Genomic DNA, 17500 nt, shown 5'->3' with positions numbered 1-17500 from the left:
ACACAGCTCCATCATCACATCCAGATAGACGCTGGTTTAGGACCAAATACCTGCGACATGAAGGACATTCCACATCCTGCTCATTACATGTTGGTATGCTAATATGCTAAATATGATACCTGCTAAACAGCAGCATGTTGTTCGCAGCATGGCTAGACTAGGTAGACTCTTAGTCTGCTTATTCTTTATTTAGCAGCTCTGTTTCTCCTTTAAAGCTCTGCTAGCTGTTACAGACTAGTGATCTCATCCCTACTCATCACATGTTGCTGTCGGCATTTTGACGCAGAAGGTTGGAGTGTGGTTAATGCTGTGAAACAGCGGCGGTTAGGTTTAGGTAACAAAACTGGTTAGAGTTAGTAACAACATCAGGACGTGGCTTAAAATAAGAACGCTTGTAACATAACTGAAGCTGCGGCCGTAACGTCAGGTGACGTAACGTCAGGCGACGTAACGTCAGGCGACGTAACGTCAGGCGCCGTAACGTCAGGCGACGTAACGTCAGGCGCCGTAACGTCAGGCGACGTAACATCGTCAGTAAGAAGAACTCAACTTTTGGTTTCCCACGAGACACGAACGCTGGTCCCCTGAGTGAATCTCCTCCCTCCTCCTCCGTCAGCAGCTCTGAGCGTCTAGTAATGATGAGGATGGTTTACATTGGAGTTAGTTGACAGCCTGGTGTGTCTCGTTCAGACACTAAAGGGTTCCTCGTGTGTCGTATCAAGACGCCGAGGGCTACTGACCGACGTCCTGGGAGTGAAATGAACTCGATGTCTCAGAGGAGTGAAGGTGGTTTAAAGTTTGAATGTGGATGAAATTGACAGAATTGAAAGTCACAGTATTAAAAACATGAAACATTTAAAAGTGGAATTATTTTTCTTTGCAGCAAAGACAGATAGTTTCTTCAGAAGCTCGGAGGGTTTCATTGAGATCCATTAAAGATTCTCATTCATTCATCGATGCAGAGGATTTCATCAAGCAGACCTGTGTTGTAGCACTTCTTCTTCTTTTGATCCAAACCTGAACTTTGCCTCTTCTGTTGGAGGAGCTGATTACAGCTCGGAGGAGAATACTGCTTACGTGGGAAAGTAAGTCATAGTTTTCAGACATCCAGGTAACGAACAACCAGTTTCCATCATCAGCAACCTCCGAGGGCTGAGAAGTGAAGCCGATGCTGAATCATCCTGTCTGCCAGCCAGCAGGGGGCGACTCCTCCGGTTCTATAGAAGTCTGGTCCTATAGAAGTCTGGTTCTATAGAATCTGGTTCTATAGAAGTCTGGTCCTATAGAAGTCTGGTCGTATAGAAGTCCGGTCGTATAGAAGTCTGGTTCTATAGAAGTCTGGTTCTATAGAAGTCTGGTCCTATAGAAGTCTGGTCGTATAGAAGTCCGGTTCTATAGAAGTCCGGTCCTATAGAAGTCTGGTCCTATAGAAGTCTGGTCCTATAGAAGTCTGGTTCTATAGAAGTCTGGTCGTATAGAAGTCTGGTTCTATAGAAGTCTGGTCCTATAGAAGTCTGGTCCTATAGAAGTCTGGTCCTATAGAAGTCTGGTTCTATAGAAGTCTGGTTCTAAAGAAGTCTGGTCCTATAGAAGTCTGGTCCTATAGAAGTCTGGTCGTATAGAAGTCTGGTTCTATAGAAGTCTGGTTCTATAGAAGTCTGGTCCTATAGAAGTCTGGTTCTATAGAAGTCTGGTTCTATAGAAGTCTGGTTCTATAGAAGTCTGGTCCTATAGAAGTCTGGTTCTATAGAAGTCTGGTCGTATAGAAGTCTGGTTCTATAGAAGTCTGGTTCTATAGAAGTCTGGTCCTATAGAAGTCTGGTTCTATAGAAGTCTGGTTGTATAGAAGTCTGGTCCTATAGAAGTCTGGTCCTATAGAAGTCTGGTCGTATAGAAGTCTGGTTCTATAGAAGTCTGGTTCTATAGAAGTCTGGTCCTATAGAAGTCTGGTCCTATAGAAGTCTGGTCCTATAGAAGTCTGGTCCTATAGAAGTCTGGTTCTATAGAAGTCTGGTCCTATAAAAGTCTGGTCCTATAGAAGTCTGGTCGTATAGAAGTCTGGTTCTATAGAAGTCTGGTTCTATAGAAGTCTGGTCCTATAGAAGTCTGGTCCTATAGAAGTCTGGTCCTATAGAAGTCTGGTTCTATAGAAGTCTGGTCCTATAGAAGTCTGGTCCTATAGAAGTCTGGTCCTATAGAAGTCTGGTTCTATAGAAGTCTGGTTCTATAGAAGTCTGGTTCTATAGAAGTCTGGTTGTATAGAAGTCTGGTTCTATAGAAGTCTGCTTCTATAGAAGTCTGGTTGTATAGAAGTCTGGTTCTATAGAAGTCTGGTTGTATAGAAGTCTGGTCCTATAGAAGTCTGGTCCTATAGAAGTCTGGTTCTATAGAAGTCTGGTTGTATAGAAGTCTGGTCCTATAGAAGTCTGGTTCTATAGAAGTCTGGTTCTATAGAAGTCTGGTCCTATAGAAGTCTGGTCCTATAGAAGTCTGGTCCTATAGAAGTCTGGTCCTATAGAAGTCTGGTTCTATAGAAGTCTGGTCGTATAGAAGTCTGGTCCTATAGAAGTCTGGTTCTATAGAAGTCTGGTCCTATAGAAGTCTGGTCCTATAGAAGTCTGGTCCTATAGAAGTCTGGTCGTATAGAAGTCTGGTTCTATAGAAGTCTGGTTCTATAGAAGTCTGGTCCTATAGAAGTCCGGTCCTATAGAAGTCTGGTCCTATAGAAGTCTGGTTCTATAGAAGTCTGGTTCTATAGAAGTCTGGTTGTATAGAAGTCTGGTTCTATAGAAGTCTGCTTCTATAGAAGTCTGGTTGTATAGAAGTCTGGTTCTATAGAAGTCTGGTAGTATAGAAGTCTGGTCCTATAGAAGTCTGGTTCTATAGAAGTCTGGTCCTATAGAAGTCTGGTCCTATAGAAGTCTGGTTGTATAGAAGTCTGGTCCTATAGAAGTCTGGTTCTATAGAAGTCTGGTCCTATAGAAGTCTGGTCCTATAGAAGTCTGGTTGTATAGAAGTCTGGTCCTATAGAAGTCTGGTCCTATAGAAGTCTGGTCCTATAGAAGTCTGGTCCTATAGAAGTCTGGTCCTATAGAAGTCTGGTTCTATAGAAGTCTGGTTCTATAGAAGTCTGGTCCTATAGAAGTCTGGTTCTATAGAAGTCTGGTCCTATAGAAGTCTGGTTCTATAGAAGTCTGGTTCTATAGAAGTCTGGTTGTATAGAAGTCTGGTCCTATAGAAGTCTGGTTCTATAGAAGTCTGGTTCTATAGAAGTCTGGTTGTATAGAAGTCTGGTCCTATAGAAGTCTGGTTCTATAGAAGTCTGGTCCCATAGAAGTCTGGTTGTATAGAAGTCTGGTCCTATAGAAGTCTGGTTCTATAGAAGTCTGGTTCTATAGAAGTCTGGTCCTATAGAAGTCTGGTCGTATAGAAGTCTGGTTCTATAGAAGTCTGGTCCTATAGAAGTCTGGTCCTATAGAAGTCTGGTTCTATAGAAGTCTGGTTGTATAGAAGTCTGGTTGTATAGAAGTCTGGTCCTATAGAAGTCTGGTTGTATAGAAGTCTGGTCCTATAGAAGTCTGGTCCTATAGAAGTCTGGTTCTATAGAAGTCTGGTTCTATAGAAGTCTGGTCCTATAGAAGTCTGGTTCTATAGAAGTCTGGTCCTATAGAAGTCTGGTTCTATAGAAGTCTGGTTCTATAGAAGTCTGGTTGTATAGAAGTCTGGTCCTATAGAAGTCTGGTTCTATAGAAGTCTGGTCATATAGAAGTCTGGTTGTATAGAAGTCTGGTCCTATAGAAGTCTGGTTCTATAGAAGTCTGGTTGTATAGAAGTCTGGTTCTATAGAAGTCTGCTTCTATAGAAGTCTGGTTGTATAGAAGTCTGGTTCTATAGAAGTCTGGTTGTATAGAAGTCTGGTCCTATAGAAGTCTGGTCCTATAGAAGTCTGGTTCTATAGAAGTCTGGTTGTATAGAAGTCTGGTCCTATAGAAGTCTGGTTCTATAGAAGTCTGGTTCTATAGAAGTCTGGTCCTATAGAAGTCTGGTCCTATAGAAGTCTGGTCCTATAGAAGTCTGGTTCTATAGAAGTCTGGTCGTATAGAAGTCTGGTCCTATAGAAGTCTGGTTCTATAGAAGTCTGGTCCTATAGAAGTCTGGTCCTATAGAAGTCTGGTCCTATAGAAGTCTGGTCGTATAGAAGTCTGGTTCTATAGAAGTCTGGTTCTATAGAAGTCTGGTCCTATAGAAGTCCGGTCCTATAGAAGTCTGGTCCTATAGAAGTCTGGTTCTATAGAAGTCTGGTTCTATAGAAGTCTGGTTGTATAGAAGTCTGGTTCTATAGAAGTCTGCTTCTATAGAAGTCTGGTTGTATAGAAGTCTGGTTCTATAGAAGTCTGGTAGTATAGAAGTCTGGTCCTATAGAAGTCTGGTTCTATAGAAGTCTGGTCCTATAGAAGTCTGGTTGTATAGAAGTCTGGTCCTATAGAAGTCTGGTTCTATAGAAGTCTGGTAGTATAGAAGTCTGGTCCTATAGAAGTCTGGTCCTATAGAAGTCTGGTCCTATAGAAGTCTGGTTGTATAGAAGTCTGGTCCTATAGAAGTCTGGTTCTATAGAAGTCTGGTCCTATAGAAGTCTGGTCCTATAGAAGTCTGGTTGTATAGAAGTCTGGTCCTATAGAAGTCTGGTCCTATAGAAGTCTGGTCCTATAGAAGTCTGGTCCTATAGAAGTCTGGTCCTATAGAAGTCTGGTCCTATAGAAGTCTGGTTCTATAGAAGTCTGGTTCTATAGAAGTCTGGTCCTATAGAAGTCTGGTTCTATAGAAGTCTGGTCCTATAGAAGTCTGGTTCTATAGAAGTCTGGTTCTATAGAAGTCTGGTTGTATAGAAGTCTGGTCCTATAGAAGTCTGGTTCTATAGAAGTCTGGTTCTATAGAAGTCTGGTTGTATAGAAGTCTGGTCCTATAGAAGTCTGGTTCTATAGAAGTCTGGTCCCATAGAAGTCTGGTTGTATAGAAGTCTGGTCCTATAGAAGTCTGGTTCTATAGAAGTCTGGTTCTATAGAAGTCTGGTCCTATAGAAGTCTGGTCATATAGAAGTCTGGTTCTATAGAAGTCTGGTCCTATAGAAGTCTGGTCCTATAGAAGTCTGGTTCTATAGAAGTCTGGTTGTATAGAAGTCTGGTTGTATAGAAGTCTGGTCCTATAGAAGTCTGGTTGTATAGAAGTCTGGTCCTATAGAAGTCTGGTCCTATAGAAGTCTGGTTCTATAGAAGTCTGGTTCTATAGAAGTCTGGTCCTATAGAAGTCTGGTTCTATAGAAGTCTGGTCCTATAGAAGTCTGGTTCTATAGAAGTCTGGTTCTATAGAAGTCTGGTTGTATAGAAGTCTGGTCCTATAGAAGTCTGGTTCTATAGAAGTCTGGTCCCATAGAAGTCTGGTTGTATAGAAGTCTGGTCCTATAGAAGTCTGGTTCTATAGAAGTCTGGTTCTATAGAAGTCTGGTCCTATAGAAGTCTGGTCGTATAGAAGTCTGGTTCTATAGAAGTCTGGTCCTATAGAAGTCTGGTCCTATAGAAGTCTGGTTCTATAGAAGTCTGGTTGTATAGAAGTCTGGTTGTATAGAAGTCTGGTTCTATAGAAGTCTGGTTGTATAGAAGTCTGGTCCTATAGAAGTCTGGTCCTATAGAAGTCTGGTTCTATAGAAGTCTGGTCCTATAGAAGTCTGGTCCTATAGAAGTCTGGTTCTATAGAAGTCTGGTTCTATAGAAGTCTGGTTCTATAGAAGTCTGGTCGTATTGAAGTCTGGTTCTATAGAAGTCTGGTTCTATAGAAGTCTGGTTCTATAGAAGTCTGGTTCTATAGAAGTCTGGTCCTATAGAAGTCTGGTCCTATAGAAGTCTGGTTGTATAGAAGTCTGGTCCTATAGAAGTCTGGTCCTATAGAAGTCTGGTCGTATAGAAGTCTGGTTCTATAGAAGTCTGGTTCTATAGAAGTCTGGTCCTATAGAAGTCTGGTCCTATAGAAGTCTGGTTCTATAGAAGTCTGGTTCTATAGAAGTCTGGTTCTATAGAAGTCTGCTTCTATAGAAGTCTGGTTGTATAGAAGTCTGGTTCTATAGAAGTCTGCTTCTATAGAAGTCTGGTCCTATAGAAGTCTGGTTCTATAGAAGTCTGGTTCTATAGAAGTCTGGTCCTATAGAAGTCTGGTTCTATAGAAGTCTGGTCCTATAGAAGTCTGGTCCTATAGAAGTCTGGTCCTATAGAAGTCTGGTCGTATAGAAGTCTGGTTCTATAGAAGTCTGGTTCTATAGAAGTCTGGTCCTATAGAAGTCTGGTCCTAAAGAAGTCTGGTCCTATAGAAGTCTGGTCCTATAGAAGTCTGGTTCTATAGAAGTCTGGTTCTATAGAAGTCTGGTCCTATAGAAGTCTGGTTGTATAGAAGTCTGGTTCTATAGAAGTCTGGTTGTATAGAAGTCTGGTCCTATAGAAGTCTGGTCGTATAGAAGTCTGGTCCTATAGAAGTCTGGTTGTATAGAAGTCTGGCCCTATAGAAGTCTGGTCCTATAGAAGTCTGGTCCTATAGAAGTCTGGTTCTATAGAAGTCTGGTTGTATAGAAGCCTGGTCCTATAGAAGTCTGGTTCTATAGAAGTCTGGTCCTATAGAAGTCTGGTTGTATAGAAGCCTGGTCCTATAGAAGTCTGGTTCTATAGAAGTCTGGTCCTATAGAAGTTTGGTTGTATAGAAGTCTGGTAGTATAGAAGTCTGGTCCTATAGAAGTCTGGTCCTATAGAAATCTGGTCCTATAGAAGTCTGGTTGTATAGAAGTCTGGTCCTATAGAAGTCTGGTTCTATAGAAGTCTGGTCCTATAGAAGTCTGGTCCTATAGAAGTCTGGTTGTATAGAAGTCTGGTCCTATAGAAGTCTGGTCCTATAGAAGTCTGGTCCTATAGAAGTCTGGTTCTATAGAAGTCTGGTTCTATAGAAGTCTGGTCCTATAGAAGTCTGGTTCTATAGAAGTCTGGTTGTATAGAAGTCTGGTCCTATAGAAGTCTGGTCCTATAGAAGTCTGGTCCTATAGAAGTCTGGTTCTATAGAAGTCTGGTTCTATAGAAGTCTGGTCCTATAGAAGTCTGGTTCTATAGAAGTCTGGTCCTATAGAAGTCTGGTTCTATAGAAGTCTGGTTCTATAGAAGTCTGGTTGTATAGAAGTCTGGTCCTATAGAAGTCTGGTTCTATAGAAGTCTGGTCCCATAGAAGTCTGGTTGTATAGAAGTCTGGTCCTATAGAAGTCTGGTTCTATAGAAGTCTGGTTCTATAGAAGTCTGGTCCTATAGAAGTCTGGTCGTATAGAAGTCTGGTTCTATAGAAGTCTGGTCCTATAGAAGTCTGGTCCTATAGAAGTCTGGTTCTATAGAAGTCTGGTTGTATAGAAGTCTGGTTGTATAGAAGTCTGGTTCTATAGAAGTCTGGTTGTATAGAAGTCTGGTCCTATAGAAGTCTGGTCCTATAGAAGTCTGGTTCTATAGAAGTCTGGTTCTATAGAAGTCTGGTTCTATAGAAGTCTGGTCATATAGAAGTCTGGTTCTATAGAAGTCTGGTTCTATAGAAGTCTAGTTCTATAGAAGTCTGGTTCTATAGAAGTCTGGTTCTATAGAAGTCTGGTCCTATAGAAGTCTGGTTCTATAGAAGTCTGGTTGTATAGAAGTCTGGTCCTATAGAAGACTGGTCCTATAGAAGTCTGGTCGTATAGAAGTCTGGTTCTATAGAAGTCTGGTTCTATAGAAGTCTGGTCCTATAGAAGTCTGGTCCTATAGAAGTCTGGTCCTATAGAAGTCTGGTTCTATAGAAGTCTGGTTCTATAGAAGTCTGGTCCTATAGAAGTCTGGTTGTATAGAAGTCTGGTTCTATAGAAGTCTGGTTGTATAGAAGTCTGGTCCTATAGAAGTCTGGTCGTATAGAAGTCTGGTCCTATAGAAGTCTGGTTGTATAGAAGTCTGGTCCTATAGAAGTCTGGTCCTATAGAAGTCTGGTCTTATAGAAGTCTGGTTCTATAGAAGTCTGGTTCTATAGAAGTTTGGTCCCATAGAAGTCTGGTCCTATAGAAGTCTGGTTGTATAGAAGTCTGGTTCTATAGAAGTCTGGTTCTATAGAAGTCTGGTTCTATAGAAGTCTGGTCCTATAGAAGTCTGGTTGTATAGAAGCCTGGTCCTATAGAAGTCTGGTTCTATAGAAGTCTGGTCCTATAGAAGTTTGGTTGTATAGAAGTCTGGTAGTATAGAAGTCTGGTCCTATAGAAGTCTGGTCCTATAGAAGTCTGGTCCTATAGAAGTCTGGTTGTATAGAAGTCTGGTCCTATAGAAGTCTGGTTCTATAGAAGTCTGGTCCTATAGAAGTCTGGTCCTATAGAAGTCTGGTTGTATAGAAGTCTGGTCCTATAGAAGTCTGGTCCTATAGAAGTCTGGTCCTATAGAAGTCTGGTTCTATAGAAGTCTGGTTGTATAGAAGTCTGGTCCTATAGAAGTCTGGTCCTATAGAAGTCTGGTCCTATAGAAGTCTGGTCCTATAGAAGTCTGGTTCTATAGAAGTCTGGTTCTATAGAAGTCTGGTTCTATAGAAGTCTGGTCGTATAGAAGTCTGGTTCTATAGAAGTCTAGTTCTATAGAAGTCTGGTTCTATAGAAGTCTGGTTCTATAGAAGTCTGGTCCTATAGAAGTCTGGTTCTATAGAAGTCTGGTTGTATAGAAGTCTGGTCCTATAGAAGACTGGTCCTATAGAAATCTGGTCATATAGAAGTCTGGTTCTATAGAAGTCTGGTTCTATAGAAGTCTGGTCCTATAGAAGTCTGGTCCTATAGAAGTCTGGTCGTATAGAAGTCTGGTTCTATAGAAGTCTGGTCCTATAGAAGTCTGGTCCTATAGAAGTCTGGTTCTATAGAAGTCTGGTTGTATAGAAGTCTGGTTGTATAGAAGTCTGGTTCTATAGAAGTCTGGTTGTATAGAAGTCTGGTCCTATAGAAGTCTGGTCCTATAGAAGTCTGGTCCTATAGAAGTCTGGTTCTATAGAAGTCTGGTCCTATAGAAGTCTGCTCCTATAGAAGTCTGGTTCTATAGAAGTCTGGTTCTATAGAAGTCTGGTTCTATAGAAGTCTGGTCGTATAGAAGTCTGGTTCTATAGAAGTCTGGTTCTATAGAAGTCTGGTTCTATAGCAGTCTGGTTCTATAGAAGTCTGGTTGTATAGAAGTCTGGTCCTATAGAAGTCTGGTCCTATAGAAGTCTGGTCGTATAGAAGTCTGGTTCTATAGAAGTCTGGTTCTATAGAAGTCTGGTCCTATAGAAGTCTGGTCCTATAGAAGTCTGGTTCTATAGAAGTCTGGTTCTATAGAAGTCTGGTTCTATAGAAGTCTGGTCCTATAGTAGTCTGCTTCTATAGAAGTCTGGTTGTATAGAAGTCTGCTTCTATAGAAGTCTGGTTGTATAGAAGTCTGGTCCTATAGAAGTCTGGTTCTATAGAAGTCTGGTTCTATAGAAGTCTGGTCCTATAGAAGTCTGGTTCTATAGAAGTCTGGTCCTATAGAAGTCTGGTCCTATAGAAGTCTGGTCGTATAGAAGTCTGGTTCTATAGAAGTCTGGTTCTATAGAAGTCTGGTCCTATAGAAGTCTGGTCCTATAGAAGTCTGGTCCTATAGAAGTCTGGTTCTATAGAAGTCTGGTTCTATAGAAGTCTGGTCCTATAGAAGTCTGGTTGTATAGAAGTCTGGTTCTATAGAAGTCTGGTTGTATAGAAGTCTGGTCCTATAGAAGTCTGGTCGTATAGAAGTCTGGTCCTATAGAAGTCTGGTTGTATAGAAGTCTGGTCCTATAGAAGTCTGGTCCTATAGAAGTCTGGTCCTATAGAAGTCTGGTTCTATAGAAGTCTGGTTCTATAGAAGTCTGGTCCCATAGAAGTCTGGTCCTATAGAAGTCTGGTTGTATAGAAGTCTGGTTCTATAGAAGTCTGGTTCTATAGAAGTCTGGTTCTATAGAAGTCTGGTCCTATAGAAGTCTGGTTGTATAGAAGTCTGGTCCTATAGAAGTCTGGTTCTATAGAAGTCTGGTCCTATAGAAGTCTGGTTGTATAGAAGTCTGGTAGTATAGAAGTCTGGTCCTATAGAAGTCTGGTCCTATAGAAGTCTGGTCCTATAGAAGTCTGGTTGTATAGAAGTCTGGTCCTATAGAAGTCTGGTTCTATAGAAGTCTGGTCCTATAGAAGTCTGGTCCTATAGAAGTCTGGTTGTATAGAAGTCTGGTCCTATAGAAGTCTGGTTCTATAGAAGTCTGGTCCTATAGAAGTCTGGTTCTATAGAAGTCTGGTCCTATAGAAGTCTGGTTCTATAGAAGTCTGGTTCTATAGAAGTCTGGTTGTATAGAAGTCTGGTCCTATAGAAGTCTGGTTCTATAGAAGTCTGGTCCCATAGAAGTCTGGTTGTATAGAAGTCTGGTCCTATAGAAGTCTGGTTCTATAGAAGTCTGGTTCTATAGAAGTCTGGTCCTATAGAAGTCTGGTCGTATAGAAGTCTGGTTCTATAGAAGTCTGGTCCTATAGAAGTCTGGTCCTATAGAAGTCTGGTTGTATAGAAGTCTGGTTCTATAGAAGTCTGGTTGTATAGAAGTCTGGTCCTATAGAAGTCTGGTCCTATAGAAGTCTGGTTCTATAGAAGTCTGGTCCTATAGAAGTCTGGTTCTATAGAAGTCTAGTCCTATAGAAGTCTGGTTCTATAGAAGTCTGGTTCTATAGAAGTCTGGTTGTATAGAAGTCTGGTCCTATAGAAGTCTGGTTGTATAGAAGTCTGGTTGTATAGAAGTCTGGTTCTATAGAAGTCTGGTTGTATAGAAGTCTGGTCCTATAGAAGTCTGGTCCTATAGAAGTCTGGTTCTATAGAAGTCTGGTTGTATAGAAGTCTGGTTGTATAGAAGTCTGGTTCTATAGAAGTCTGGTTGTATAGAAGTCTGGTCCTATAGAAGTCTGGTCCTATAGAAGTCTGGTCCTATAGAAGTCTGGTTCTATAGAAGTCTGGTCCTATAGAAGTCTGGTCCTATAGAAGTCTGGTTCTATAGAAGTCTGGTTCTATAGAAGTCTGGTTGTATAGAAGTCTGGTCCTATAGAAGTCTGGTCGTATAGAAGTCTGGTTCTATAGAAGTCTGGTCCTATAGAAGTCTGGTCCTATAGAAGTCTGGTTCTATAGAAGTCTGGTTGTATAGAAGTCTGGTTGTATAGAAGTCTGGTTCTATAGAAGTCTGGTTGTATAGAAGTCTGGTCCTATAGAAGTCTGGTCCTATAGAAGTCTGGTCCTATAGAAGTCTGGTTCTATAGAAGTCTGGTCCTATAGAAGTCTGGTCCTATAGAAGTCTGGTTCTATAGAAGTCTGGTCCTATAGAAGTCTGGTCCTATAAAAGTCTGGTCGTATAGAAGTCTGGTTCTATAGAAGTCTGGTTCTATAGAAGTCTGGTCCTATAGAAGTCTGGTCCTATAGAAGTCTGGTACTATAGAAGTCTGGTTCTATAGAAGTCTGGTTCTATAGAAGTCTGCTTCTATAGAAGTCTGGTTGTATAGAAGTCTGGTTCTATAGAAGTCTGGTTGTATAGAAGTCTGGTCCTATAGAAGTCTGGTTCTATAGAAGTCTGGTTGTATAGAAGTCTGGTCCTATAGAAGTCTGGTTCTATAGAAGTCTGGTCCCATAGAAGTCTGGTCCTATAGAAGTCTGGTTCTATAGAAGTCTGGTTCTATAGAAGTCTGGTCCTATAGAAGTCTGGTCGTATAGAAGTCTGGTCCTATAGAAGTCTGGTTCTATAGAAGTCTGGTCCTATAGAAGTCTGGTTGTATAGAAGTCTGGTCCTATAGAAGTCTGGTTCTATAGAAGTCTGGTTCTATAGAAGTCTGGTTGTATAGAAGTCTGGTTGTATAGAAGTCTGGTCCTATAGAAGTCTGGTCCTATAGAAGTCTGGTCCTATAGAAGTCTGGTTCTATAGAAGTCTGGTCCTATAGAAGTCTGGTCCTATAGAAGTCTGGTCCTATAAAAGTCTGGTCGTATAGAAGTCTGGTTCTATAGAAGTCTGGTTCTATAGAAGTCTGGTCCTATAGAAGTCTGGTCCTATAGAAGTCTGGTACTATAGAAGTCTGGTTCTATAGAAGTCTGGTTCTATAGAAGTCTGCTTCTATAGAAGTCTGGTTGTATAGAAGTCTGGTTCTATAGAAGTCTGGTTGTATAGAAGTCTGGTCCTATAGAAGTCTGGTTCTATAGAAGTCTGGTTGTATAGAAGTCTGGTCCTATAGAAGTCTGGTCGTATAGAAGTCTGGTCCTATAGAAGTCTGGTTCTATAGAAGTCTGGTCCTATAGAAGTCTGGTCCTATAGAAGTCTGGTCCTATAGAAGTCTGGTTGTATAGAAGTCTGGTTCTATAGAAGTCTGGTCCTATAGAAGTCTGGTCGTATAGAAGTCTGGTCCTATAGAAGTCTGGTTCTATAGAAGTCTGGTCCTATAGAAGTCTGGTCCTATAGAAGTCTGGTCCTATAGAAGTCTGGTCCTATAGAAGTCTGGTTCTATAGAAGTCTGGTTCTATAGAAGTCTGGTCCCATAGAAGTCTGGTCCTATAGAAGTCTGGTTCTATAGAAGTCTGGTTCTATAGAAGTCTGGTCCTATAGAAGTCTGGTCGTATAGAAGTCTGGTCCTATAGAAGTCTGGTTCTATAGAAGTCTGGTCCTATAGAAGTCTGGTTGTATAGAAGTCTGGTCCTATAGAAGTCTGGTTCTATAGAAGTCTGGTCCTATAGAAGTCTGGTCCTATAGAAGTCTGGTTCTATAGAAGTCTGGTTCTATAGAAGTCTGGTCCCATAGAAGTCTGGTCCTATAGAAGTCTGGTTGTATAGAAGTCTGGTTCTATAGAAGTCTGGTTCTATAGAAGTCTGGTTGTATAGAAGTCTGGTTGTATAGAAGTCTGGTCCTATAGAAGTCTGGTTGTATAGAAGTCTGGTCCTATAGAAGTCTGGTTCTATAGAAGTCTGGTCCTATAGAAGTCTGGTTGTATAGAAGTCTGGTCCTATAGAAGTCTGGTCCTATAGAAGTCTGGTTCTATAGAAGTCTGGTTGTATAGAAGTCTGGTCCTATAGAAGTCTGGTCCTATAGAAGTCTGGTCGTATAGAAGTCTGGTTCTATAGAAGTCTGGTTCTATAGAAGTCTGGTCCTATAGAAGTCTGGTCCTATAGAAGTCTGGTTCTATAGAAGTCTGGTTCTATAGAAGTCTGGTTCTATAGAAGTCTGCTTCTATAGAAGTCTGGTTGTATAGAAGTCTGGTTCTATAGAAGTCTGGTTGTATAGAAGTCTGGTCCTATAGAAGTCTGGTTCTATAGAAGTCTGGTTCTATAGAAGTCTGGTCCTATAGAAGTCTGGTTCTATAGAAGTCTGGTCCTATAGAAGTCTGGTCCTATAGAAGTCTGGTCGTATAGAAGTCTGGTTCTATAGAAGTCTGGTCCTATAGAAGTCTGGTCCTATAGATGTCTGGTCCTATAGAAGTCTGGTCCTATAGAAGTCTGGTCCTATAGAAGTCTGGTTCTATAGAAGTCTGGTTCTATAGAAGTCTGGTTCTATAGAAGTCTGGTCCTATAGAAGTCTGGTTGTATAGAAGTCTGGTTCTATAGAAGTCTGGTTGTATAGAAGTCTGGTCCTATAGAAGTCTGGTCGTATAGAAGTCTGGTCCTATAGAAGTCTGGTTCTATAGAAGTCTGGTCCTATAGAAGTCTGGTCCTATAGAAGTCTGGTCCTATAGAAGTCTGGTTGTATAGAAGTCTGGTTCTATAGAAGTCTGGTCCTATAGAAGTCTGGTTGTATAGAAGTCTGGTCCTATAGAAGTCTGGTTGTATAGAAGTCTGGTCCTATAGAAGTCTGGTCGTATAGAAGTCTGGTTCTATAGAAGTCTGGTCCTATAGAAGTCTGGTCCTATAGAAGTCTGGTTCTATAGAAGTCTGGTTGTATAGAAGTCTGGTTGTATAGAAGTCTGGTTCTATAGAAGTCTGGTTGTACAGAAGTCTGGTCCTATAGAAGTCTGGTCCTATAGAAGTCTGGTCCTATAGAAGTCTGGTTCTATAGAAGTCTGGTCCTATAGAAGTCTGGTCCTATAGAAGTCTGCTTCTATAGAAGTCTGGTTGTATAGAAGTCTGGTTCTATAGAAGTCTGGTTGTATAGAAGTCTGGTCCTATAGAAGTCTGGTTCTATAGAAGTCTGGTTCTATAGAAGTCTGGTCCTATAGAAGTCTGGTTCTATAGTCCTATAGAAGTCTGGTCCTATAGAAGTCTGGTCGTATAGAAGTCTGGTTCTATAGAAGTCTGGTTCTATAGAAGTCTGGTCCTATAGAAGTCTGGTCCTATAGAAGTCTGGTCCTATAGAAGTCTGGTTCTATAGAAGTCTGGTTCTATAGAAGTCTGGTCCTATAGAAGTCTGGTTGTATAGAAGTCTGGTTCTATAGAAGTCTGGTTGTATAGAAGTCTGGTCCTATAGAAGTCTGGTCGTATAGAAGTCTGGTCCTATAGAAGTCTGGTTCTATAGAAGTCTGGTCCTATAGAAGTCTGGTCCTATAGAAGTCTGGTCCTATAGAAGTCTGGTTGTATAGAAGTCTGGTTCTATAGAAGTCTGGTCCTATAGAAGTCTGGTCGTATAGAAGTCTGGTCCTATAGAAGTCTGGTTCTATAGAAGTCTGGTCCTATAGAAGTCTGGTCCTATAGAAGTCTGGTCCTATAGAAGTCTGGTTCTATAGAAGATCTGGTCCTATAGAAGTCTGGTCCTATAGAAGTCTGGTCCTATAGAAGTCTGGTCCTATAGAAGTCTGGTTCTATAGAAGTCTGGTTCTATAGAGAGTCTGGTCCTAAAGAAGTCTGGTCCTATAGAAGTCTGGTTGTATAGAAGTCTGGTTCTATAGAAGTCTGGTTCTATAGAAGTCTGGTTGTATAGAAGTCTGGTTGTATAGAAGTCTGTGAACATCGTTCTTATAGAAGTCTGGTTGTATAGAAGTCTGGTCCTATAGAAGTCTGGTTCTATAGAAGTCTGGTCCTATAGAAGTCTGGTCCTATAGAAGTCTGGTTCTATAGAAGTCTGGTCCTATAGAAGTCTGGTCCTATAGAAGTCTGGTCGTATAGAAGTCTGGTTCTATAGAAGTCTGGTTCTATAGAAGTTCTGGTCCTATAGAAGTCTGGTCCTATAGAAGTCTGGTACTATAGAAGTCTGGTTCTATAGAAGTCTGGTTCTATAGAAGTCTGCTTCTATAGAAGTCTGGTTGTATAGAAGTCTGGTTCTATAGAGTCTGGTTGTATAGAAGTCTGTATAGAAGTCTGGTTGTATAGAAGTCTGGTCCTATAGAAGTCTGGTTCTATAGAAGTCTGGTCCTATAGAAGTCTGGTCCTATAGAAGTCTGGTTCTATAGAAGTCTGGTTCTATAGAAGTCTGGTCCTATAGAAGTCTGGTCGTATAGAAGTCTGGTCCTATAGAAGTCTGGTTCTATAGAAGTCTGGTCCTATAGAAGTCTGGTTGTATAGAAGTCTGGTCCTATAGAAGTCTGGTTCTATAGAAGTCTGGTTCTATAGAAGTCTGGTTGTATAGAAGTCTGGTTGTATAGAAGTCTGGTCCTATAGAAGTCTGGTCCTATAGAAGTCTGGTCCTATAGAAGTCTGGTTCTATAGAAGTCTGGTCCTATAGAAGTCTGGTCCTATAGAAGTCTGGTTCTATAGAAGTCTGGTCCTATAGAAGTCTGGTCCTATAAAAGTCTGGTCGTATAGAAGTCTGGTTCTATAGAAGTCTGGTTCTATAGAAGTCTGGTCCTATAGAAGTCTGGTCCTATAGAAGTCTGGTACTATAGAAGTCTGGTTCTATAGAAGTCTGGTTCTATAGAAGTCTGCTTCTATAGAAGTCTGGTTGTATAGAAGTCTGGTTCTATAGAAGTCTGGTTGTATAGAAGTCTGGTCCTATAGAAGTCTGGTTCTATAGAAGTCTGGTTGTATAGAAGTCTGGTCCTATAGAAGTCTGGTCGTATAGAAGTCTGGTCCTATAGAAGTCTGGTTCTATAGAAGTCTGGTCCTATAGAAGTCTGGTCCTATAGAAGTCTGGTCCTATAGAAGTCTGGTTGTATAGAAGTCTGGTTCTATAGAAGTCTGGTCCTATAGAAGTCTGGTCGTATAGAAGTCTGGTCCTATAGAAGTCTGGTTCTATAGAAGTCTGGTCCTATAGAAGTCTGGTCCTATAGAAGTCTGGTCCTATAGAAGTCTGGTCCTATAGAAGTCTGGTTCTATAGAAGTCTGGTTCTATAGAAGTCTGGTCCCATAGAAGTCTGGTCCTATAGAAGTCTGGTTCTATAGAAGTCTGGTTCTATAGAAGTCTGGTCCTATAGAAGTCTGGTCGTATAGAAGTCTGGTCCTATAGAAGTCTGGTTCTATAGAAGTCTGGTCCTATAGAAGTCTGGTTGTATAGAAGTCTGGTCCTATAGAAGTCTGGTTCTATAGAAGTCTGGTCCTATAGAAGTCTGGTCCTATAGAAGTCTGGTTCTATAGAAGTCTGGTTCTATAGAAGTCTGGTTCCTATAGAAGTCTGGTCCTATAGAAGTCTGGTCCTATAGAAGTCTGGTTGTATAGAAGTCTGGTTCTATAGAAGTCTGGTTCTATAGAAGTCTGGTTTAGAATCTGATAAAAGTCTGGTTCTATAGAAGTCTGGTCCTATAGAAGTCTGGTTGTATAGAAGTCTGGTCCTATAGAAGTCTGGTTCTATAGAAGTCTGGTCCTATAGAAGTCTGGTTCTATAGAAGTCTGGTCCTATAGAAGTCTGGTCCTATAGAAGTCTGGTCCTATAGAGTTCTACATCGTCGTGTCGTGCTTTTCTATAGAAGTCTGGTCCTATAGAAGTCTGGTCCTATAGAAGTCTGGTCGTATAGAAGTCTGGTTCTATAGAAGTCTGGTTCTATAGAAGTCTGGTCCTATAGAAGTCTGGTCTATAGAAGTCTGGTTCTATAGAAGTCTGGTTCTATAGAAGTCTGGTTCTATAGAAGTCTGCTTCTTGTCTTCTCTTAGAATCTGGTTGTATAGAAGTCTGGTTCTATAGAAGTCTGGTTCTATAGAAGTCTGGTCCTATAGAAGTCTGGTTCCTATAGAAGTCTGGTTCTATAGAAGTCTGGTCCCTATAGAAGTCTGGTCTATAGAAGTCTGGTTCTATAGAAGTCTGGTCCTATAGAAGTCTGGTTGTATAGAAGTCTGGTCCTATAGAAGTCTGGTCCTATAGAAGTCTGGTCCTATAGATGTCTGGTCCTATAGAAGTCTGGTCCTATAGAAGTCTGGTCCTATAGAAGTCTGGTTCTATAGAAGTCTGGTTCTATAGAAGTCTGGTCCTATAGAAGTCTGGTTGTATAGAAGTCTGGTTCTATAGAAGTCTGGTTGTATAGAAGTCTGGTCCTATAGAAGTCCTGGTCGTATAGAAGTCTGGTCCTATAGAAGTC

Source organism: Sebastes fasciatus, chromosome 10 (genome assembly GCF_043250625.1).
Source record: "Sebastes fasciatus isolate fSebFas1 chromosome 10, fSebFas1.pri, whole genome shotgun sequence".
Taxonomy (NCBI): domain Eukaryota; kingdom Metazoa; phylum Chordata; class Actinopteri; order Perciformes; family Sebastidae; genus Sebastes; species Sebastes fasciatus.
The sequence above is the reverse complement of the archived record's forward strand: the minus strand, read 5'-3'. Positions refer to the sequence as shown.